The 22,131-nt window shown below is 44.1% G+C and overlaps 1 pseudogene; it reads left to right on the forward strand.

The window, feature by feature from the left end:
* Positions 1-15,651: 15,651 nt before the first annotated feature.
* Positions 15,652-17,341, forward strand: LOC112131039 (decreased expression in renal and prostate cancer protein-like; annotated as a pseudogene).
* The last annotated feature ends 4,790 nt before the right edge of the window (positions 17,342-22,131 follow it).

The raw sequence follows: 22,131 nt of genomic DNA on the forward strand, positions 1-22,131 counted from the left end.
GACATGTAGATTGCTCCCAAACTTTTGTATGTACCAATAATGCTCACTGGCGGGGCGCAGTGGCTCACGCCTGTAATCCCAGCACTTTGGGAGGCTGAGGCGGGCAAATCACCCGAGGTCAGAAGTTCAATGAGGTCAAAAGTTCAAGACCAGCCTGGCCAACATGGTGAAACCCCATCTTTACTGAAAATACAAAAATACAAAAAATAAAAATAAAAATAAAAATAAAAATAAAAATCAGCCGGGCATGGTGGCAGGCGCCTGTAATCCCAGCTACTTGGGAGGCTAAGGCAGAAGAATCGCTTGTACGAGGGAGGCAGAGGTTGCAGTGAGCCAACATGGTGCCACTGCACTCCAGCCTGGGCGCCAGAGCAAAACGCTATCTCAAAAAAAAAAAAAGCTCAATAAATAACCTTGTGCATATGTTACTTCAAATCTGTTCAGGTGTAATTTACATTTGCCTTTTGTTTATTTTTGTAGAGATGAGGGTCTCGCTATATTGCCCAGGCTGGTCTTGAACTCCTGGCCTCAGGCAATCACCACCCCTCACAAACTGCCCCTCCCTCCCCTCTGCTTACCAAAGTGCCGGAATTACAGGCGTGAGTCACCATACCCTTCCAATAATTCACAATTGATTTGTAGAAGTGGAACTTCTGGGCCAAACTGTGAACACATTTGCATTTTTGCTAGTTATTGCCCCTGCTGCCCCTTCGCCCCCCCCCCCCCCCCCCCCCACTGTTTTAACACCTTAAGCCCTGCATAAAACTCTTGGTATAATTTCAGTGTATGTTCTTACACCTCCACAGTGATACTACTGCACTGGGCTACTCAAGGGGATAATGTTGGTGTCACCTCTGGGAAGGACAGTCAGGTATGACCACCAAGGTGACCAGACAACATTTGCCTGTCCTCCTTCTCCATTGCCGTCTTCCTCTGTCAATGTCACTCTCTTTAGAGCCTTTGTGAGGCCCCAGAGGTTGCTCCCCAGGAAACCCTGGCAGTGCCTCATCCATCCCTGCCTCTCTCTAGTGTCTTAGAATGATCTCACATCATCAAGAAGCATCTCCTACATCCCCCCTGAGTCCTTCTCTGAAGATTTACAAATAATTCACCACAAAGTTTTAATGACATCATGAATTACTGAATGGGGATTTCAGTTAAACACTGCTTTACCCAAAGGACCAAGCCTAATGGTGGAAATTTCCATACCCAAGGCAAGCCTAGTGATAAGTCACTGCTCTGCAGGGAGCCTTTGCTGATGCTCCACCGCCACCCCCTCTGTTCCCTTCCCCCAAGGCAAGGTGTTGAGTTTTCCCCTCCCAGACTTCTCCTTTTGTTTTTTTTAAGACAGAGTCATACTGTGTCGCCCAGGCTGGAGTGCAGTGCCGTGATCTCAGCTCACTGCAATACCTGCCTCCTGGGTTCATGCGATTCTCCTGCCTCAGCCTCTCAGGTAGCTGGGACTACAGACGTGCGCCACCATGCCTGGCTAATTTTTTGTATTTTTAGTAGAGACAGGATTTCACCATGTTGGCCAGGCTGGTCTCGAACTCCTGACCTCAGGTGATACACCTGCCTCAGCCTCCCGAAGTGCTGGGATTACAGGAGTGAGCCACCATGGCCCACCGAATGATGTCTAACTTAACCTACTCCATCTTGCCTCTAACCTCCAAGCTGTCCTTGTTCATTCTTGAGCATAGGCTGAACTAAATTTGGGAGAAACTTTAAATGATAGCTTATAGTTTAAAACAAAGATGATAACAGCCCTTTCCCAAAGCAGACCTCCTTCTTGCTTGGGGACTGGATTGCCTCTGTAGGACTAACATTAGCCACAAGACTAGAAATTATGGTTTAGGATTCATGCAGCAGGAGGCTACAAGATTCTGACTCTCCCTAAACTGCTCCTAAGACCAGTGTTTGAGATATTTTGCAGACCCTGCCTTTGATGGATCAGCTGGCACCACCCAGATCGAAACACTGGCTCATCTGATCTTGTGAGCCCCACCCAGGAACTGACTGAGCACAGGAAGACAGCTTCGACTCCCTATGATTTCATCCCTGACCAATCAGCACTCTCGGCTTACTGGCTTCCCCTCACCCACCAAGTTGTCCTTAAAAACTCTGCTCCCCGATTTGATTTGAGTAATTTGAGTAATAATAAAACTCCGGTCTCCCGCACAGCCGCCTCTGCGTGAATTACTCTTTCTCTATTGCAATTCTTCTGTCTTGATGAATCGGCTCTGTCTAGGCAGCAGGCAAGGTGAACCCACTGGGCAGTTACAATAACGGCTCGCTGCTGCCTCGACCTCCTGGGCTCTAATGATCCTCTTGCCTCAGCCTTCCTAGTAGCTGGGAATACACGCATGCTCCACCACGTCTGGTTATTTTTTGTAGAGACAGGGTCTTGCTATGTTACCCAGGCTGGTCTCGAACTCCTGGGCTCAAGCCATCCTCCTGCCTCGGCTTCCCAAAGTGCCGGGATTCCAGGTGTGAGCCACTGTGCCCGACCAAGTCTAAACTCTTAATAAGGTCAACTCATTGAATGATAGTTTTCTGATAGGGTTATGTTCAGTTTATTCAAAAAAAGAACCTCAGACCACCCTCTTTTACCAGGCTCCCGGCTGTATTTCTATTGTCTGACTTAAAAATCCAGGATTTTTCTCAATATGAGTAAAGAGTAAGGAAACAAGTGATGCGTCCCTTGTATAAGCCTGTGGTTAGAGAAGCCTGTGAGGGGCCAGGACTGGTGGCTCGCACCTGTACTCCTAGCACTTTGGGAGGCCGAGGCGGGTGGATCACCTGAGGTCAGGAGTTCAAGACCAGCCTTGCCAACATGGAGAAACTCTGTCTCTACTAAAAATACAAAATTAGCCAGGCATGGTGGTACATGCCTGTAATCCCAGCTACTCGGGAGGCTGAGGCAGGAGAATTGCTTGAACCCAGGAGGCAGAGATTGCAGTGAGCCGAGATGGCTCCTGCACTCCAACCTGGGTGACAGTGAGACTCTGTCTCAAAAAAAAAAAAAGTTAGATCTCATTCCCTGTCTCAGTCATAATTTTGCAAAGGTGGTTTCATTATCGCACCACTGCGCTCACACCTGGGCGACAGAGTGACATCGTGTCTCAAAAAAAAAAAGAAAAAAAGTTTAAATTTGATGACTGGTCAATCGGCAAATTTCCACCCAAGAGAGACAGGAGACAATGAATCAATTCACTCCTCTTTGTTGTCCCTGTCTCCTGCCCCAGCTTCCTCCTGCTTCCGTCAGCTAGAGAAGTCCTGAGACAGAGTTTACGGGGCTTCTCTGGGGCACAGTCCCACAGATTGAGCAATCATATTGCACATAAAGATGGCTAGCTTGATAACACACCATTTCATTGGCTCTCCGTCCTTCTCTGCTTTGCTCCCCCAATGGGGAAACAGCATATATGTCCTCTGCCTCAGGCTTTGCTTTCTGAGGAAATCAATCTGAGATATAAAAAGAAAAAGGAGTGATAGGAGCTATAGTGTAGCTAAAATCTCTGATTCTAATTGAGAAAGGCTGATAGAGAGAAGGAGTCAGACATTGGTGAGCAATCATTCAGAGTAGAATATAGCTCAGCATAGACTCAGAGAAGGATATAGGTCAGAAAGGCTTCTTACGCTGGGAAGCATCAACAGTCCTTTTGTGTTAAAATTGAAAAAAGGCCGGGTGTGGTGGCTCACACCTGTAATCCCAGCACTTTGGGAGGCCAAGGAGGGCAGATCACCTGAGGTCAGGAGATCAAGACCAGCCTGGCCAACATGGTGAAATCCCATCTCTACTAAAAGTACAAAAATTAGCTGAGCGTGGTGGCATGCACCTGTAATCCCAGCTACTCGGGAGGCTGAGGCAGGAGAATCGCTTGAACCCAGGAGGCAGAGGTTGCAGTGAGCCGAGATTGTGCCATTGCACTCCAGCCTGGGTGACAGATCGAAACTCCGTCTCAAAACAAACAAACAAAAATAATAATAATAATTGAAAAAAATGTTGGGGGGGCATGGTAAAAAACCATAGACATGGACAAAAGAAATATAAGAAACAAAAAATTTGCAAATTGTAATTATGCTGCAAAAGTTCTTAACAATTGAGAAGAAAAAAAAACAAATAGAAAAATCAGTGAAAGACATGATCAGAGTGTTCATAGAAAAAGAAAAGCAAGGAGTCTCAAACATGAAAAAATGTTCAACTTCACTCATAATAAGGGAAATGCAACTGATCGGTACACTGAAATACCATGTCTTATTGATCAGATTGGCAAAAATTCAAGTTTGAAAATGTACTCTGTTGGTGAGCCTGTGGAGAAGTAGGCATCCTCATTCATTGCTGGTTGGAGTGCAAAATATTACAGCCCCTATGGAGGGGAATTTTCTCATATTTAGCAAAAAGGCAAATGCATTTACAGTTTTTGACCCAGCAATCCCACTTCTCGAAAACAAATGTAAATTATACCTGGGCATTATCTGTACAAACAAAAGTTTGGGAACAATTCACATGTCCATCAATAGAAAATTGATTGAATAAACCATTGTACAGGCACAGAAGGATACTATTCAGTCATTAAAAAAAAAAAAAAAAAAAGCATGAGGAAGGTCTCTGTATTAGTTTATTGTGACTGCCATAACAAATTGCTATAAATTTGGTGGCTTAAGACAACAGAGCTTTATTATCTCACAGTTCTGGAAGCCAGAAAACCAAAATCAAGGTATCAGCAGAGTTGACTCCTTCTGGAGGCTCTGAAGGAGAATATGTTCCATGCTTCCCTCCTTGCTTCTGGTGGCTGCCTGCAATCCTTGGCATCCTTTAGTTTATAACTGCATCACTCTAAGGCCTTCCCCTCTGTCTCAAAACTCCCTCTCTCTTTTTTTTTTTTTTTTTTTTTTTGAGGTGGAGTCTTGCTCTGTCACCCAGGCTGGAGTACAGAGGCACGATCTTGGCTCACTGCAACCTCTGCCTTCCGGGTTCAAGTTGATTCTCCCGCCTCAGCCTCCCGAGTAGCTGTGATTACAGTGTGCACCACCACCCATGGCTAATTTTTGTATTTTTAGTAGAGACGGGGGGGGTTTCACCATGTTGCTCAGGCTGGTCTCGAACTCCTGACCTTGTGATCCACCCACCTTGGCCTCCCAAAATGCTGGGATTACAGGCATGAGCCACCGCACCCAGCCAAAACTCCCTGTCTTTTCTCTTATAAGGACACTCCTAATTGAATTTAGGGCTCACATTAATCCAGAATGGTCTTGTCTTTTTTTTTTTTTTTTTTTTTTTAATTTTTGAGGCAAGGTCTGGCTCCGTTGTCCAGGCTGGACTTCAGTGGTGCTATCTCGGCTCACTGCAACCTCCACCTCCCGGGTTCAAGTGATTCTCCTGACTCAGCCTTCCAAGTTGCTGGGATTACAGGCGCGTGTCACCACACCTGGCTAAATTTTTGTATTTTTAGTAGAGACAGCATTTCACCATGTTAGCCAGGCTGGTCTCAAACTCCTGACCTCAGGTGATCCGCCTGCCTCAGCCTCCCAAAGTGTTGGGATTACAGGCGTGAGCCACAGTGCCCAGCTTAAGATTCTTACCTTAATTACATCTGCAAAGACTCTTATTCCAAATAAGGTCATATCCTCAGGTTCTGGATACATCTTTTGGGGGAAAAATGTAACCCACTACAGTATATAATAATACCAATTAATTTCCAAAATGTATCATTATGTCTAAAAAGCAAGGTGCAAAACAGTGTTGATCAGGCACGGTGGCTGACACCTGTAATCCCAGCACTTTGGGAGGCCGAGGAGGGCAGATCACTTGAGGTCAGGAGTTTGAGACCAGCCTGGCCAACATGGAGAAACCTCATCTCTACTAAAAATACAAAAATTAGCTGGGTGAGGTGGCATGCTCCTTTAATCCTAGCTACTCGGGAGGCTGAAGCAGAAGAATCTCTTGAACCCTGAAGGCGGAGGTTGCAGTGAGCTGAGATCACACCACTGCACTCCAGCCTGGGCACAGTTCGAGACTCCATCTCAAAAACAACAACAACAACAACAACAACAAAACAGTGTTTATTTATTTATTTATTTATTTGAGATGAAGTCTCACTCCCGTAGCACAGGTTGGAGTGCAGTGGCACGATCTCAGCTCACTGCAACCTCTACCTCCCGGGTTCAAGTGATTCTCCTTCCCCAGCCTCCCGAGTAGCTGGGATTACAGACATGCGCCACCACGCCCAGCTAATTTTTGTATTTTTAGTAGGGACAGGGTTTCGCCATATTGGCCAGGCTGGTCTCAAACTCCTGACCTCAGGTGATCTGCCCGTCTCGGCCTCCCAAAGTGCTGGGATTACAGGCGTGAGCCACCAAGCCCAGCCAAACAGTGTTTATAGTATACTGTATTTTGTGTGAGAAAAGAGAAGAAATAAGAATAAACACACATAGACACATCTATGTACCTATTTATACATGCATATATTTTCAAGCAGTAACGCTGGAATAATAAACTAGAAACTAATCAAAATAGTTAACTCAGGGGGTGGGGAGGGAAGTGAGAAGACAGGAATAGAAGAGAGACTTCTGAGTATGCCCTTTTATATCGTTTTGGCTTTTGAAACATGTAAATGTTCTACCCATTATTTAAAATTATTATTATTATTATTATTTTGAGACGAAGTCTTGCTCTGTCGCCAGGCTGGAGAGCAGTGGCACAATCTCGGCTCACTGCAATCTCCGCCTCCCAGGTTCAAGGAATTCTCCTGCCTCAGCCTCCGGAGTAGCTGGGACTACAGGCACGCACCACCACGTCCAGCTAATTTTTTGTATTTTAGTAGAGACGGGGTTTCACCATGTTGGCTAGGGTGGTCTCGATCTCCTGACCCTGTGATCCACCTGCCTCGGACTCCCAAAGTGCTAGGATTACAGGCATGAGCCACCGTGCCCGGCCAATATATTATTATTTTTTTAAAGGCAGGGTCTGACTCTGCTGCCCAGGCTGGAGTGCAGTGGCATAATTATAGTTCACTGTAATCTCAAACTCCTGGGCTCAAGTGATCCTCCTGCCTCAGCCTCCTTAGTAGCTAGGACTACAGGTGCATGTCACAATGGCCGGCTAATTTTTTAAAATTATTTTTTGTAGAGATGGGGTCTTGTTATGTTGTCCAGGCTAGTCTTGAATTCCTGACTTCAAACAATCCTCCTGCTTTGGCTTCCCAAAGTGCTGGGATTACAGGTATGAGCTGCTGAGCCGGGCCAAATTAAAACCTAACTTAAATATTTTTAAAAAATCCCAAAATTGAAAACAAATTTGAACAAATGAACCTAATTCTATGTCAAGTAGTATCACTACACAGAGAAAATATTTACTTTATATAATTTTAATATTGAAATATAGTATATCCTTATAGGTACATATTCTAAGATAAAAGGAATTGCAAACACATCTTTTTTTTTTTTTTTTTGGACGGAGTCTCACTGTGTTGCCAGGCTGGAGTGCAGTGGCGAAATCTTGGCTCACTGCAACCTCCACCTCCCAGGTTCAAGCGATACTCCTGCCTCAGCCTCGTGAGTAGCTGGGATAATAGGCGCCTGCCACCACGCCCTGCTAATTTTTGTATTTTTAGTAGAGATGGGGTTTTACCATCTTGGCCAGGATGTTCTCAATCTCTTGACCTTGTGATCTGCCCACCTTGGCCTTCCGAAGTGCTGGGATTACAGGCATGAGCCACTGTCCCCGGCCATATCTTGTATATCTTATCTTGTATATCTAAAAATAAACTTTTACATTTTAATTAAAAATATAAATAATAAAAGAAAAACAGAGAAAATGAATGAGACCAAAAGCTGTTTTTTGAAAAGATCAATAAAATTAAAAATATATAAAATTAATAAGAGAAATAAGATCAATAAAATTGAATTTTTCCATTTCATCTGTATTAACACATATATTGGAATAAAGCTGTTCATAGTATCACCTTACTAGCCTTTTGTGTGTGTGTTTTTAAGACAAGGTCTTGCTCTGTCACCCAAGCTGGAGTGCGGTGGCATGATCTCGGCTCACTGCAACCTCTGCTTCATGGGCTCAAGTGATTCTCCTGCCTCAGCCTCCAGAGTAGCTGGGACTACAGGCACAAGCCACCACGTCTGGCTAATTTTGTTTATTTTTTGTAGAGACAAGGTGTCCCTGTGTTGCCCAGGCTGGTCTCTCGAACTTCTGGCCTCAAGTGATCCTCCCACCTCGGCCTCCCAAAGTGCTTGGATTATAGGTGTGAGCCACCACACTTGGCTTAACTAGCCAGGATGTCTGTGTTACCATAGATGTCTGTAGGCTCTATGGTGGTGAACCCTCCTTAATCTCTGATACTGGTATTTTTTTTTTTTTTTTTGAGATGGAGTCTCACCCCGTGGCCCAGGCTGGAGTGCAGTGGTGCAATCTCGGCTCACTGCAACCTCTGCCTCCCAGGTTCCAGCGATTCTCCTGCCTCAGCCTCCCGAGTAGCTGGGACTACAGGGGCACACCACCACGTCCAGCTAATTTTTGTATTTTTGTAGAGACAGGGTTTCATCATGTTAGCTAGGATAGTCTGGATCTCTTGACCTCGTGATCCGCCCACCTTGGCCTCCCAAAATGCTGGGATTACAGGCGTGAGACACCACACCTGGCCAATACTGGTATTTTTTAATCTTCTCTTGCTTTTTCTCTTTCTTTCTTTTTTTTTTTTTAAATCATTCTAGTGCATTATTTTTTTTCCCAGCAGCAAGGAGATCCTCAAATATTAATGGAGGCTTTAGAAAAGAGCTTGTCGTTTAAAAAGAAAAAAAGAAAGAAGGTTAATGAAAGCATATTGAAAAGATAAATGAACTAGATTGAAGCGGCTCCCACTGATTAAATTTGTGATTATTTCAGCATAAAAAATAAATAATGAATATAATTAAGCAAAACACATGAAATAAGAAAAAAAATACACCAAAAGCCCAAAACCAAACCAAATCTTATTTCTCAACATAAGAGGTAATTATTATACATATTCCTAATTCTGAAAATTGGTTGTTAAAGGAGATGATCTAAGCAACTTTTTTGCCTTCTCCATAGGAATCGTATTTCAGGGATAATAAAATGGTCTTAGCTGAAAAGGAAACTCTTCTTTTCTGAAGACTGCCTGCTAATAAATGGAGAAGAAATAATAAAATTGGAACAATCCCCAGGCCAGGCGTGGTGGCTCATGCCTGTAATCCCAGCACTTTGGGAGGCCGAGATTGGCGGATCACTTGAGGTCAGGAGTTCGAGATCAGCCTGGTCAACATGGTGAAACCTCATCTCTACTAAAAATACAAGAATTAATCCCGGCTACTCGGGAGGCTGAGGCAGGAGAATCACTTGAACTCGGGAGGGGGAGGTTGTAGTGAGCTGAGATCATGCCACTGAACTCCAGCCTGGGAAACAGTGAAACTTGGTCTCAAAAAAAAAAAAAAAAAAAAAATTGGAACAATCCCTATTTTGCTACCCTCAGTGAAATAATTGATTCAGACAAAAATTATCAGTGAGTGTTAAAACCACTACACAAAACCATTACATCTCCCCTACATCATGGAAACTGGATGTTCCCATGGCACTAAGTATGACTCCACAGATAACTCTCTGATTGAAAAGTAAAAACTGTTAAGGTTGTGATAAAAAGATTTAGGGTGTAGGGAAAAATTGTGAAAGACTTTGAAATGGATCAAAGATTCTATTCTTCAATGGAAGATAGGTGTTGTCCAGGTTATCTGATTCCATTGGGTCTCTGGGCCTTTTATTATTTTTGAGCTATTTTTCAAGCCTGTAAGTTCCAGAATATTGAGAACACTGCAAATGATTCATGTCCTTAGAAAAATGGAAATTGTCTAGTAGAGGTGCAGTTGATTGTTGCCCTATGGATATTGACCAATTTGAGCAAATTCATTTTAACTTTTATTCAGCCTGTATATGTGTCTGCTCTTTGGATTTTCCTCTAGACCAATTGTAATATCTTACTGGTTTCCTCACTAATTAATGAGCTAAATAACATCTTTGGCACATGTTCATTTTGTATTTGTTTGAGAGTCCTGAGCTTATCCTTTTTTTTTCCCAGCTAAGTTTGCTAAGCATTACCCTTAACAAAAACTGTCCTTTAACAAGCAAAAAACACCTCAATTCAGTGAACAAAGTTAGCATCATTAATAATAGACACATTTTTAAAATGTGCCTCCTGGCTGGACACACTGGCTCACGCCTGTAATCCCAGCACTTTGGGAGGCAGAGGTTGGTGGATCACCTGAGGTCAGGAGTTCGAGACCAGCCTGACCAACCTGATGAAACCCCATCTGTACTAAATTAAAAAATTAACTGGGAGTGGTGGCACCCGCCTGCAATCCCTACTTGGGAGGCTGAGGCAGGAGAATTGTTTGAACCTGGGAGGCAGAGGTTGCAGTGAGCCGAGATTGCACCATTGCACTCCAGGCTGGGCAACAAGAGCAAAACTCCTTCTCAAAAACAAACAAACAAAAAAGTGCCTCCTGATGTGATATATATAAAGCATACATCACCTATGTAGTATTCTTAATCAAGCTTTTAGATCTAACTTCCTCTTTACAAATTAACTGCAAGAAGAGAAACAATATGAGTGTTACGACGCAGAAATAATTATACAAAGTTAGAATGTGAGACATGCTACAAAATATTTGATCATTCTCTTCCAAAAGTCAATGTCATCAAACAAGAAAAAAGGTCTGGTCGGGCGCGGTGGCTCATGCCTGTAATCCCAGCACTTTGGGAGGCCAAGGCGGGCAGATCACCTGAGGTCAGGAGTTCGAGACCAGCCTGGCCAACATGGCGAAACCCCGTCTTTACTAAAAGTAAAATCCCAGCTACTCAGGAGGCTGAGGCAGGAGAATCGCTTGAACCCGGGAGGTGGAGGTTGCAGTGAGCCGAGATCGCACCACTGCACTCCAGCCTGGGCTACAAGAGCGAGACTCTGCCTCAAAAAAAAAAAAGAAGAAGGTCTAAATTTTAAAAGGCTGAAGAGATGTAGTAAGTTCAAGACAGTCAATGATCTTTGACTGAATTCTTACTGTTAAAAAAGAAAGAAAGAAAGAAAGAAACAGCTATAAAAGGTAATTTTTTTTTTTAATCTGTCACCCAGGCTGGAGTGTAGTGGCTATCTCAGTTCACTGCAAGCTCCACCTCCTGGGTTCATGCCATTCTCCTGCTTCAGACTCCTGAGTAGCTGGGACTACAGGCACCCGCCACCATGCCTGGCTAATTTTTTTGTATTTTTAGTAGAGACAGGTTTTCACCATGTTAGCCAGGATGGTCTCAATCTCCTGACCTCGTGATCCGCCCGCCTCGGCCTCCCAAAGTGGTGGGATTACAGGGGTGAGCCACCATGCCTGGCCTTATAAAAGGCAATTTTTAAGCAATTGAAGACATTTGCAAAGGAAATCGGTATTAGGTAATAGTAAGAAATTATTGCTCATTTTCTTACATTTATAGTATTGTTGTGGATACATAGGAGAAAGTTATTTATTTAGAGATTGCTATGGTCTGAATGTTTGTGTCTCCCCAAAATTTATATGTTGAAATCCTAAACCCCAGTGTGATGGTGTGAGGAAGTGAGGTTGTTGGGAGGTGATTTGGCCATGAATACTCCACATTATAAGGGATTAGTACCTTTATAAGAGACTCCAGAGAGCTCCCTTTCCCTTTCTACCATGTGAAGACACAGCAAAGAGATGGCTCTCTATGAAATAGGAAGAAGGCACTCACCGAATCTTCTTGATCTTGGATTTCCCAGCCACCAGAACTGTGAGAAATAAATTTCTGTTGTGTATAAGCCATACAATCTATAGTATTCTGCTAGAGCAGTGCAAAGGAACTAAGAAGGAAAAAAAATTTTTTTTTAAGACAGAGTCCCCCTCTGTCACCCAGGCTGGAGTACAGTGGTGCAGTCTCAACTCACTGCAACCTCCACCTCCCAGGTTCAAGCAATTCTCCTGCCTTAGCCTCCCGAGTAGCTGGGATCACAGGCGTGCGCCATCACTCCTGGTGAACTGAGACAGAGATTAATGCTAAAGTTTTCAGAAGTGAAGTATCACGATATCTGTACTTTAACACAGTGCAGAAATGAAGCAAATGTGGCAAAAGGTTAATGATTTTTCAAACTAGTTGGTAAGTACAAGGATGTTCAGTTTCCTGTTCTTTCTGCTTTGTTTTTTGTTGTTGTTGTTGTTGTTTTTGTTGTTGTTTAGAGATGGGGTTTTACTATGTGGCCCAGGCTGGAGTACAGTGGCTATTCAAAGACTCAGCTGAGTCTAGCTCACTGCAGACTGCATAGCACACTGCAGCATTGAATTCCTGGGCTCAAGTGGGCCTCCTGCCTCAGCCTCCTGAGTAGCTGGGACTAACTTTGCTCTATTTTTGAAATACTCATAATAAATAATGAGAAAAAATGAATCCTTATGTATGGAAGCTCCATGGACATCTCATTGAAAACAACATTGACTTACAAAGGTAGCTTCATTCATATTTGTTTCCTTTTTTTTAATTCACCCTTCAAAATACCCCAATTTCATAATGGAACTTTATGAAAATTAATGGTGATCACACCGGGCGCAGTGGGTGGCTTATGCCTGTAATCCCAGCACTTTGGGAGGCTGAGGCAGGCGGATCACTTGAGGTCAGGAGTTTGAGACCAGCCTGGCCAACATGGTGAAACCCCATATCTACTAAAAATACAAAAATTAGCAAGGTGTGGTGGCAGGTGCCTATAATCCCAGCTACTGGAGGGGGCTGAGGCAGGAGAATCACTTGAACCTGGGAGGCGGAGGTTGCAGTGAGCCAAGACTGCACCACTGCGCTTCAGCCTGGGTGACAGAGACAGACTCTATCTCAAACAAAACAAAACAAAACGAAACAAACAAAAAAGAAAATGAATGGTGATCAACTCATAATGATATAATAATCTGTATTCAATTTCATTAATAACTTTTAAGTGATACGCCCATCTAACAGCAACCTAGTGACAGGAGTGGCCATGGTGGTGGTCTATTAATTCCTGAGTATCAAATAATTAAATGAAAATTCAATATTTTTGTTTGTTTTCTTTTTACTTTTCCATGAGCTTTCAACTCTGAAAAAAAAATTCTATTAAATTAGACAAAACCTATGTATGCAAAAAAGTTCAAGTGGACTGCTCCCCAGAGTCAAATAAGTCATATATGGCCCTGGGGCCCAGGGTATTTTTCAACCACATAATTGTAATAGACAGAAATATAGGCACTGGAAGATCAAATCTTATAGCTAGTGGCAGAATTGAAACCAGAATATTTAGGTATTCTGAATACCAGGTATATTTATTACTCAGTGGCCCTCAACAGATGGGCCCCCACCTAGGGAACACTTGGACATGTGTTACAGATGGGAATATTTTGGGTTGTCATAATGACTGAGAGTTGCTTATGGCAATTAGTACCTAGAGGCTATGGATGCTAAAAGTGAGGCAATTTCAGAGAAAGTCTCACACAATAAAAACAAAACAAAACAAACTGTCCTAATTCAAATGCCACTAACTCAACTTCCCCCACCACATCACCACACACTGAGAAATTGCTACCCAAATACAACTTAATGTCAATTTGGCTGATTAAAGGCACAATGTAATAACAAAGAAAATTCAAAACAGACAGAAAAAAGACAATTTCATTTTAGCCATTGATATTTTTAAGAATCAGATTTCACCAGGCACAGTGGCTCATGCCTGTAATGCCAGCACTTTGGGAGGCCGAGGCGGGTGGATCGTCCAAGGTTGGGAGTTTGAGACCAGCCTGGCCAGCATGGTGAAACCCCATCTCTACTAAAAACACAAAAATTAGCCAGGCGTGGTGGCAGGCGCCTGTAATCCCGGCTACTTGGGAAGCTGAGGCAGGAGAATCGCTTGAACCCGGGAGGCAGAGATTGCAGTGAGCCGAGATCGTACCATTGCAACTCCAGCCTGGGCAACAGAGTGAGACTCCGTGTCAAAAAAAAAAAAAAAAAAAAAAAGAGTCAAATTTCATTCCCACTGATAGTTGTTTGTTTGTGTTAAACTTTACTTGGATTTTTAAGTCAAACATCAAATGAAAGAATTATGACATCCTGAAGTACACTGAAGAAATCTTGAGATTAAAACTAATTCACATGAAACTTACACGTTGGCGTAAGCTGAGAACCAAAATTAAAATGAACTGAACCAATTTACTAAGGAGCAAAAGCAGTAAAACAAACAAAAGCAAAATTTTAAAAACCAATATAGTGAGCTCATTTGACTTGAAAGTGAAACTCCTTTTGTTTTCCAAACTCAGCGAACTGGAAGGGAAAAAAGAACCATAATATACTCAAAGCAAACCAATATTTGATTCAAGACCATCTCAGTGAACAATATGTGTCAAAGAGCTGTGGTTAATTGAAATCCATGACTGTACTGTATATTGCAGACCTCTGTGCTTTTTTTTTTTTTTTTTTTTTGAACAAGGTCTCTTTCTATTGCCTAGGTTCCAGGCTGCAGCCTCACCCTCCCAAGATTAAACAATCCTCTCACCTCAGCCTCCTGAGCAGCTGGGACACAGGTGCGTGCCACCACGCCTGACTAATTTTTAAACTTTTTTGTGGAGACAGGGTCTCACTATGTTACCCAGATTGGTCTCGAAACTCCTAGGCTCAAGTGATCCTCCCACCTCAGCCTCCCAGAGTTCTGGGATTACAGGCATGAGCCACTGCACCTGGCCTTCTTTACTCTTAATAGTAATATAGCTATCACCTTTTGCTCTTATCTTGCCAACCAGTGTTTAGCAGATATACTTTAACTGATTTTAGAGGTAAATATATGGAAACTGAGAATGCATAAAATGTTACAGAATACACTTTGTGGTCCTGAAATGCTGTGGGATATCCATTAATTTAACTCTTGGCTGAATACCTGCTATGTGCCAGATTCTATCTAGCACTGTAGTAGGTACTAGAAATAAAGTGTCTTTTTTTTTTCTTTTCTTTTCTTTTTTTTTTTTTTTTTTTTGAGACAGAGTTTTGCTCTTGTCCCTCAGGCTGGAGTGCAATGGCGCGTTCTCTGCTCACTGCAACCTCCACCTCCTTGGTTCAAGCGATTCTCGAGCCTCAGCCTCCCGAGTAGCTGGGATTACAGGCGCCTGCAACCACGCCCGGCTAATTTTTGTATTTTTAGTAGAGACGGGGTTTCACCATGTTGGGTTTCACAATATTGGCCAGGCGCAGTGGCTCACGCCTGTAATCCCAGCACTTTGAGATTACAGGCCAAGGCGGGCGAATCACCTGAGGTCAGGAGTTTGAGACCAGCCTGGCCAACACGGTGAAACCCCGTCTCTACTAAAAATACAAAAAACTGGCGCAGGCAGTGCTCAGGGCAGCAGCGGCGGCGGTGGGAGGTTCGGTTGTCGCCAGTTGGCACTCGGCGGCCGCCATTGCAGTTTGTTTTTACTTGCTTTTTAAAGACGGAAAGCTCATGGTGCAAATTGTTATTTCCTGGGAATCCCTGTGCTGACCGTGAGGCATCATATCCTGAATGGGAAAATCATCCACCTGGAGAAAGCTTTTGCAGTCCTTGTCAAACACACCCCTGGATATCAGGACTGTGATGAGCTTGGCCGCGAGACTGGCACTTGGTACCTGGTGAGAGCACTCATCAAAGACAAGATCCTTTTCAAAACCTGCCCCAAGCCCATTATCACCAACGTCCCCAAGAAAGTATGAAAGAGCCTCGGATTTTCCCTAGAGAGCGGCCAACTCCTTGGACTCGTGCTCCGCTGCCACCACAAGGACAGCTAGACGGTTCCCTGGGACCACAGGGGGGTCCTGTTCTGAACACAGGCCACCCACTGGGTGTGAACTCGGATCCCTTCCTTATGGCGGCTGGTTTTCTTGGTGGAAATCTGGCCCCATTTCCAAGGAACTCATCTCCTTTTCCAGCTTCATCAGGCTCATTGGCTTCAAATCCAGCACCTTTCCCGGCTGGTGCTCGTGACCCAAGCACAGCTTCTTTTCCAAGAGGGATGAATCCCACTGGCACAGGTGCAGTTTCTTTCCCAAGGCCTGGTGGCTTCTTGGGGCCAGGCCCGGGACAAGGCCCCACCCTAAACCCTAGGACAAGGGCTCTTCCAGGCCCTGGGCCTCTGTCTAACCCCAGGTTAGGGGGTCCCAGGACAAGGTCCTATGTCCAACCTAAGGGCAGGTGGTCTCCTGGGAGCAGGTGCTGACCCCAGAAGTGGTGGTCCCATGGGCCCTGGACCTGGACCTAACCTGAGAGCAGGTGTTCTGTTGACCTCTGGGAATGGTCCTCCCAATCCTAGGCCAGTTGGCCTGGGCCCAGGACCAAACCCCAGTCTGAGATCAGGCTTTTTAAGGACAAACCCTGCCCCCAGGTTAGGTGTGTTTCCAGGCCCAGGCCTTGGGCCCAACCCAAGACCAAGTGGCCTGGGCCCTAATCTAGATGCCAGAGCAGGTGGCCTCTTGGGCACAGGACCTGGTCTTAACTTAAGAATAGCTGGACCTCAAGGCCTCAATCTTGTCCCCATTCTAAGAGCAGCAGGTCTTTTAGGAGCAAATTCAGCTTGTCACAGGCTTCTGGAAACATGGGCACAAGCCCGTCTTCCATGGCAAGAGTACCTGGCCCCATGGGCCCAAACTTGGGTCCTGGCCCTCAGGGAATTGGCCTTCCAGGGCCAAATCCATCTCCCATGTCAAGGGCTCCTGGCCCCATAGGCCCTAATTCAGCTCATTTCTCAAGGCCAGGGGGCCCCATGGGGGTAAATGCCAATCCCTTTCCCAGGGGAGCGGGTTCATCTGCCTTCTCTGTCTTCTGGCACATTGGCATCAAACCCAGCTATCTTCCAAAGATCTGCTGGGCTCCAGGGCTCAAATCCAACAGTTTTCCCAAGAGCCTCTGGGGCACTTGGCCCCAACCCAGCTAACTTCCCAAGGCCCACTGGCCTGCAGGGTCCAAGTCCGACTACCTTCCCAAGGTCTACCGGCCCATTAGGCCCTGGTCAAGTTACTTTCTCCAGGTCTGCTGCCGGGCACCTGGGCTCTTCTCCAGCAGGCCCTGTGGGTATCAACCCAGCTCCTTTCTCAAGGCCAACTGGGACCCTGGGTCTCAACCCAGCTTCCTTTCCAAGGATGAATGGTCCTGCAGGCAAGAGTTTGGTCCCATTTCTTAGAGTGGGGAGCCTCCCTGGCACAAACCCAGCTGCTTTCCCCAGACCAGGGGGTCCAATGGCTGCAGTGTGCCCAAATGGAATGTTACCCCCTTAAACACCGTTTTCCCTCCAGGACCACCTTAGTTTCTAGGCACCGTGGTTCTCGGCAGGGGCTGTCTCTTAGGTAAAAGGGTGGAGCTACAGTCTGAAGAACATAGCTGGGGCTCAAGTTCAAATGAGCCATCTTTTTCCTCTGCGTTTTTCTTGAGTGAAGGTGAGATGTTATTTGTGGCACGTGAACTGTGGCAGGTGAGAATAATCCTGGCCTTGAGAGAAAGGATCTCCAGCCTCCCAGAAGCCTGCTGTGCTTTCATCCCACAGCTTTCTGCCCATTGTTTCTTACTAGTTTCTTGAATAGTTCTTGTGGACTTTTCCCCAGGGATACATTGGCCTGCAGGTCCCAGTTCACATGTAGTCCCCTGCTCACCATTGGAGAATCAGCTCGCTGCTCTCTAGAAACGTGGCGTTGGTGAACTGACCATTCTTCCATAGCTCTGACCTGGGCAGCTTGGACCTGGTCATCCTCTACTGCCATACTTTTCCCTGGGGGCTTGAACACAGAACAGGGAGTTGGACAACCACTTCAAAGACCCACCAAATGCAGTTTCTGCTTGACTGACTGGGCTTGTAGCTCCCTTCTCCTGGGACTTAGGGGTAGCCAGATTTAAGGCTCCTCTACCCATCCAGCTCCTTCTTCACTGGTACTCCCAATCAAAGAACCTCAAAATTTAAACTGATGTGGATGGGTATATGGGAATTGGGGTGAGGGTGGGGGAAAGAAGGGAAGAAATCACTGTGCTTCGTTCAGCCTGGTGTGAAAGGATGGTTGGTGGTTTTCCTGTGTTGTATCTTTTCTTACTGTTTCTTTAATAAATGGGATGAGAGGGCAAAAGAAAAAAAAAAACACTTAGCCAGGCATGGCATGGTGGTGCACACCTGTAATCCCAGCTACTCGGGAGGCTGAGGCAGGAGAATTGCTTGAACCCAGGAGGCAAAGGTTTCAGTGAGCCAAGATTGTGCCACTGCACTCCAGCCTGGGCGATACAATAAGACTCCGTCGCAAAAAAAATAAAAAATAAAAATAAAAAAATAGAATTAAAAAAATTAATCAGCATATCATGGTGGATCACAGACCACATTCTGGGCTCAGGGAGATCTGTGTTCAAATCCAGCTCTACCAGCTCATGACTATGAGTTATAGCCAGACAAAAATAGAAGATACAGGATAAAATAGAATATTTAAGGAATTCAGAGCCCAATTAGGGGTAAACAGAGTTTAGTCTGCCACTTGAGTAGGGTTGCAGATTTCTGGTTAACCCAATCAGGTAACTAAAACTTTATAGCTAAAAGGTATGGCCTTATGCCCTCCCATGAGCAAAGTGGCTATTTTAAAAAAAAAGGAGGTTCCTCACTTTTGCTATGAATAAAATTATTGTGACTAATTTTGTAAGAAAAATATGATATGGTTCATTAGTTTTTAAAAACCAAACTTATTGACATAACAATAAACTGCCTCTATTTAAAGCATAAATTTTGAGGCCAGGAGCGGTGGCTCAAGCCTGTAATCCTAGCACTTTGGGAAGCCAAGGCAGGTGGATCTCCTGAGATTTGGAGTTTGAGACCAGCCTGGTCAACATGGCTAAAAACCGTCTCTACTAAAAATACAAAACTTAGCCGGGTGTGGTGGCACGTGCCTGTAGTCCCAGCTACTCGGGAGGCAGAGGCAGGAGAATTGCTTGAACCTGGGGGGTGGAGGTTTCAGTGAGCCAAGATCACGCCACTTCACTCCAGCCTGGGCAACAGAGCGAGACTCCATCTCAAAAAAAAAAAAAAGTGTAAGTTTTGATATATGTATATACTCTTAAATTCATGTCTGCCCTCAAGGTAATGAGCATATCTATCCCCCTATGGTGGTCTCTCTCTTCTCCTTGAACCCCCATCTGCTTTCTGTCAATACAGATTAGTTTGCATTTTCTAGAATTTAATATAAAAGGAATTATATGGTGTGGATTCCTTTTTGATTGGTCTCTTCCATGTAGCATAATGATTTTGAGATTCATCCCTGTTGCAGTGTGTATCATTAGTTCTTTCTTTTTTATTGCTGAGTAATATTCCATTGTATCAGTACATCACAGTTTGTCTGTTGATCTGTTGATGGACATTCGGTTTGTATGCAGTTTTGGGCTATTACAAAGAAAGCTGCTATGAACATTCATGTAAAAAAAAAAGCGGGGGTTTCCTGTGTACCCTGCGACTAAGATAGAATAATTCAGGAAGCATGAAGCTCTTAAATCCTATGTCTGGGTCTTGAATCTCTAACTATACAAACACATCCTGAGGGGAAAAGCCACCTTCTGACTTCAGCTCAATTTACCTGATATAGTAAATCTACTACCCTTATTTGAGTAAGTGACTTTTCAACCCTGGGGAGAATTTAGAATAACATGATGAAGTAAATAGCCATAGTAGTAACACTTTTTATAAATTAAAAACAATTTCTTTGTAATGTTTAAGAGAATCTAGCATTTTAGGAAATCTGTTAGATTAGCCTTGAGCAATTGATTTTGACTTGTAATTTCACATAGAAAAGTATAAGAGATTTTCACAAGCGTATTAAGAGCATTGAAATGTTTATGAAAGCTCAAGATTCAACAAATTTATAGGCTTAATTTATTATCTTCACCAGAGTCATTTAACCAACTGGGAGAATTTTGTTTGTTAGGATTATACTTACGCCTTGTCAGGCAATTGAAGGACTTGAAAAGTTCAAATATATTAAATTTATGAGTGTAGTTTAAAAAGGGGAAATAAATAAGTTTATAAATGGGATTAATTGTTTAAAGTGATTTTAATCTGTTTGAACTGTGTTGACTATTAATCAAAGAATAAATGAAAGTAATTGCTCTTATTTTATACAAGATTTATAAATAGCATAACTAATAATATTCATAAATTGTGTTTAACACTTTTAAAAAAACTAAATATGCAAGTTAGAAATTGCATATTACTATAAAACCCAACTAACTATAGGTAGTCCAAGACACCCCTAGTTATGTCACCTTTGGATGAGCGTCAGTAGCCTCATGTGGAGAATTTCTAGAGTGTTTGTGAAGACAATTAAATAAGATAATATGTCCAAATCACTTAGTCCAGTATCTCTCATAAGGTTTCACTTGACAGATCACTCTATATTTAAAAGCCTTCAAAAATATGGATTTAGGCTGGATGCGGTAGCTCATGCCTGTAATTCCAGCACTTTGGGATGCCGAGGTGGGCGGATGACTTGAGGTCAGGAGTTCGAGACCAGCCTGGCCAACATGGTGGAACCCCATCTCTACTAAAATTACAAAAAAAATTAGCTGAGCATGGTGGCAGGGGCCTGTGATCCCAGCTACTCAGAAGGCTGAAGCAGAAGAATTGCTTGAACCCGGGAGGCAGAGGTTGCAGTGAACAGAGATCACACCACTGCACTCCAGCCTGGGCAACAGAGGGAGACTCCGTCTCAAAAAAAAAAAAAAAAAAGAAAGAAAGAAGAAAGGATTTAAATACGTGGATTCACCATCAGGTGGAAGAGGAGCCAAATGCATTCTGTAATGACCTGGAGAATGGAGCTGGTAATACCATGAAGATGGAGACTATAACAATACAGGTCCACAGATGCTGGGTACTTAACTACATTCCAGGCACTGTAATTAGTGCTTTACATAGATTATTTCATTTATTTGTCACAATGTACTGGTATCATTGGGGTTTGATCAGAGAAGCAGAGCCACTGTGAGTTAAATAAGAAATTTAGCTTACAGATCAGACCTTACAAATATTGAGAGCTGTGTAGTTTGTGTATAGCTCTTGCTTCTGCACCTGGTTTTTGGCCTGAAGTCAGCATCTCCAGGAGTTGGGAAGGGAAAATGGGTGTAAAGTGGAAGACAGCAAGAAAGAGCTGAAACTCACATCTGTCTCTCATCAGAACTTACACTGGTCACATTGGTATCACATTGGAATCTTCGTCGGTCTCTCACTGTCTCTAAGCCTCTGACTTTAAAGATGCCAGTGACCTGTAGAGGAGCTGGCACACTTCACCACGGAACTTCACACAGAGTTGGCCCAGGATCCAGAGATGCTGAAGAAGAGCTGGCCAGGGCTGGAAGAGCTGCAGGCCAAGTTGGTGCCCTACATGAATAATGCAAACCAGATCTGTGCTGATGTAGGGAAACTGCAACAGCAGTGGCCCTATACCCTACTTCCTGCCTTACTTCTGCCCTGCAGTTTGCCCTGTGGTCAACTCTAACCCAGGACCAAACAAGGAAGGGAATTCTGGGAATCTTAGTTCCAACTTAGCTAAATTGATACAATGCAAAGCTACTGTTATCCCCATTTTACAGAGAAACAAACTGGCTTAGAAGTTTAAATAACTTGCACAAGAGCACACAGATGGTAAGTGGGAGAGCAGAAACATGAACAAAGACAGTCTGGCTTAGAACCGCAATCTTGACCACTGCCCTCTACTGCCTTTCCCTAATACGTGAAAATTGGAAGAAAGCAGCCAGACTCGGTGGCTCATACCTGTAATCCCAGCACTTTGGGAGGCCGAGGCAGGTGGATCACCTGAGGTCAGGAGTTCGAGACCAGCCTGGCCAACATGGCGAAGCCCCATCTCTACTAAAAATACAAAAAATTAGCTGGGCGTAGTGGCATGCACCTGTAATACCAGCTACTTGGGAGGCTGAGGCAGAAGAATCACTTGAACCCAGGGCCTCCTGGGTTCAGAAGGTTGCACTGAGCCAAGATTATGTCACTGCACTCCAGCCTGGGCAACAGAGCAAGACTCTGTCAAAAAAAAAAAAAAAGAGAAAGAAAGAA

The sequence above is a fragment of the Pongo abelii genome, chromosome X (assembly GCF_028885655.2).
Source record: "Pongo abelii isolate AG06213 chromosome X, NHGRI_mPonAbe1-v2.0_pri, whole genome shotgun sequence".
Classification (NCBI taxonomy): Eukaryota; Metazoa; Chordata; class Mammalia; order Primates; family Hominidae; genus Pongo; species Pongo abelii.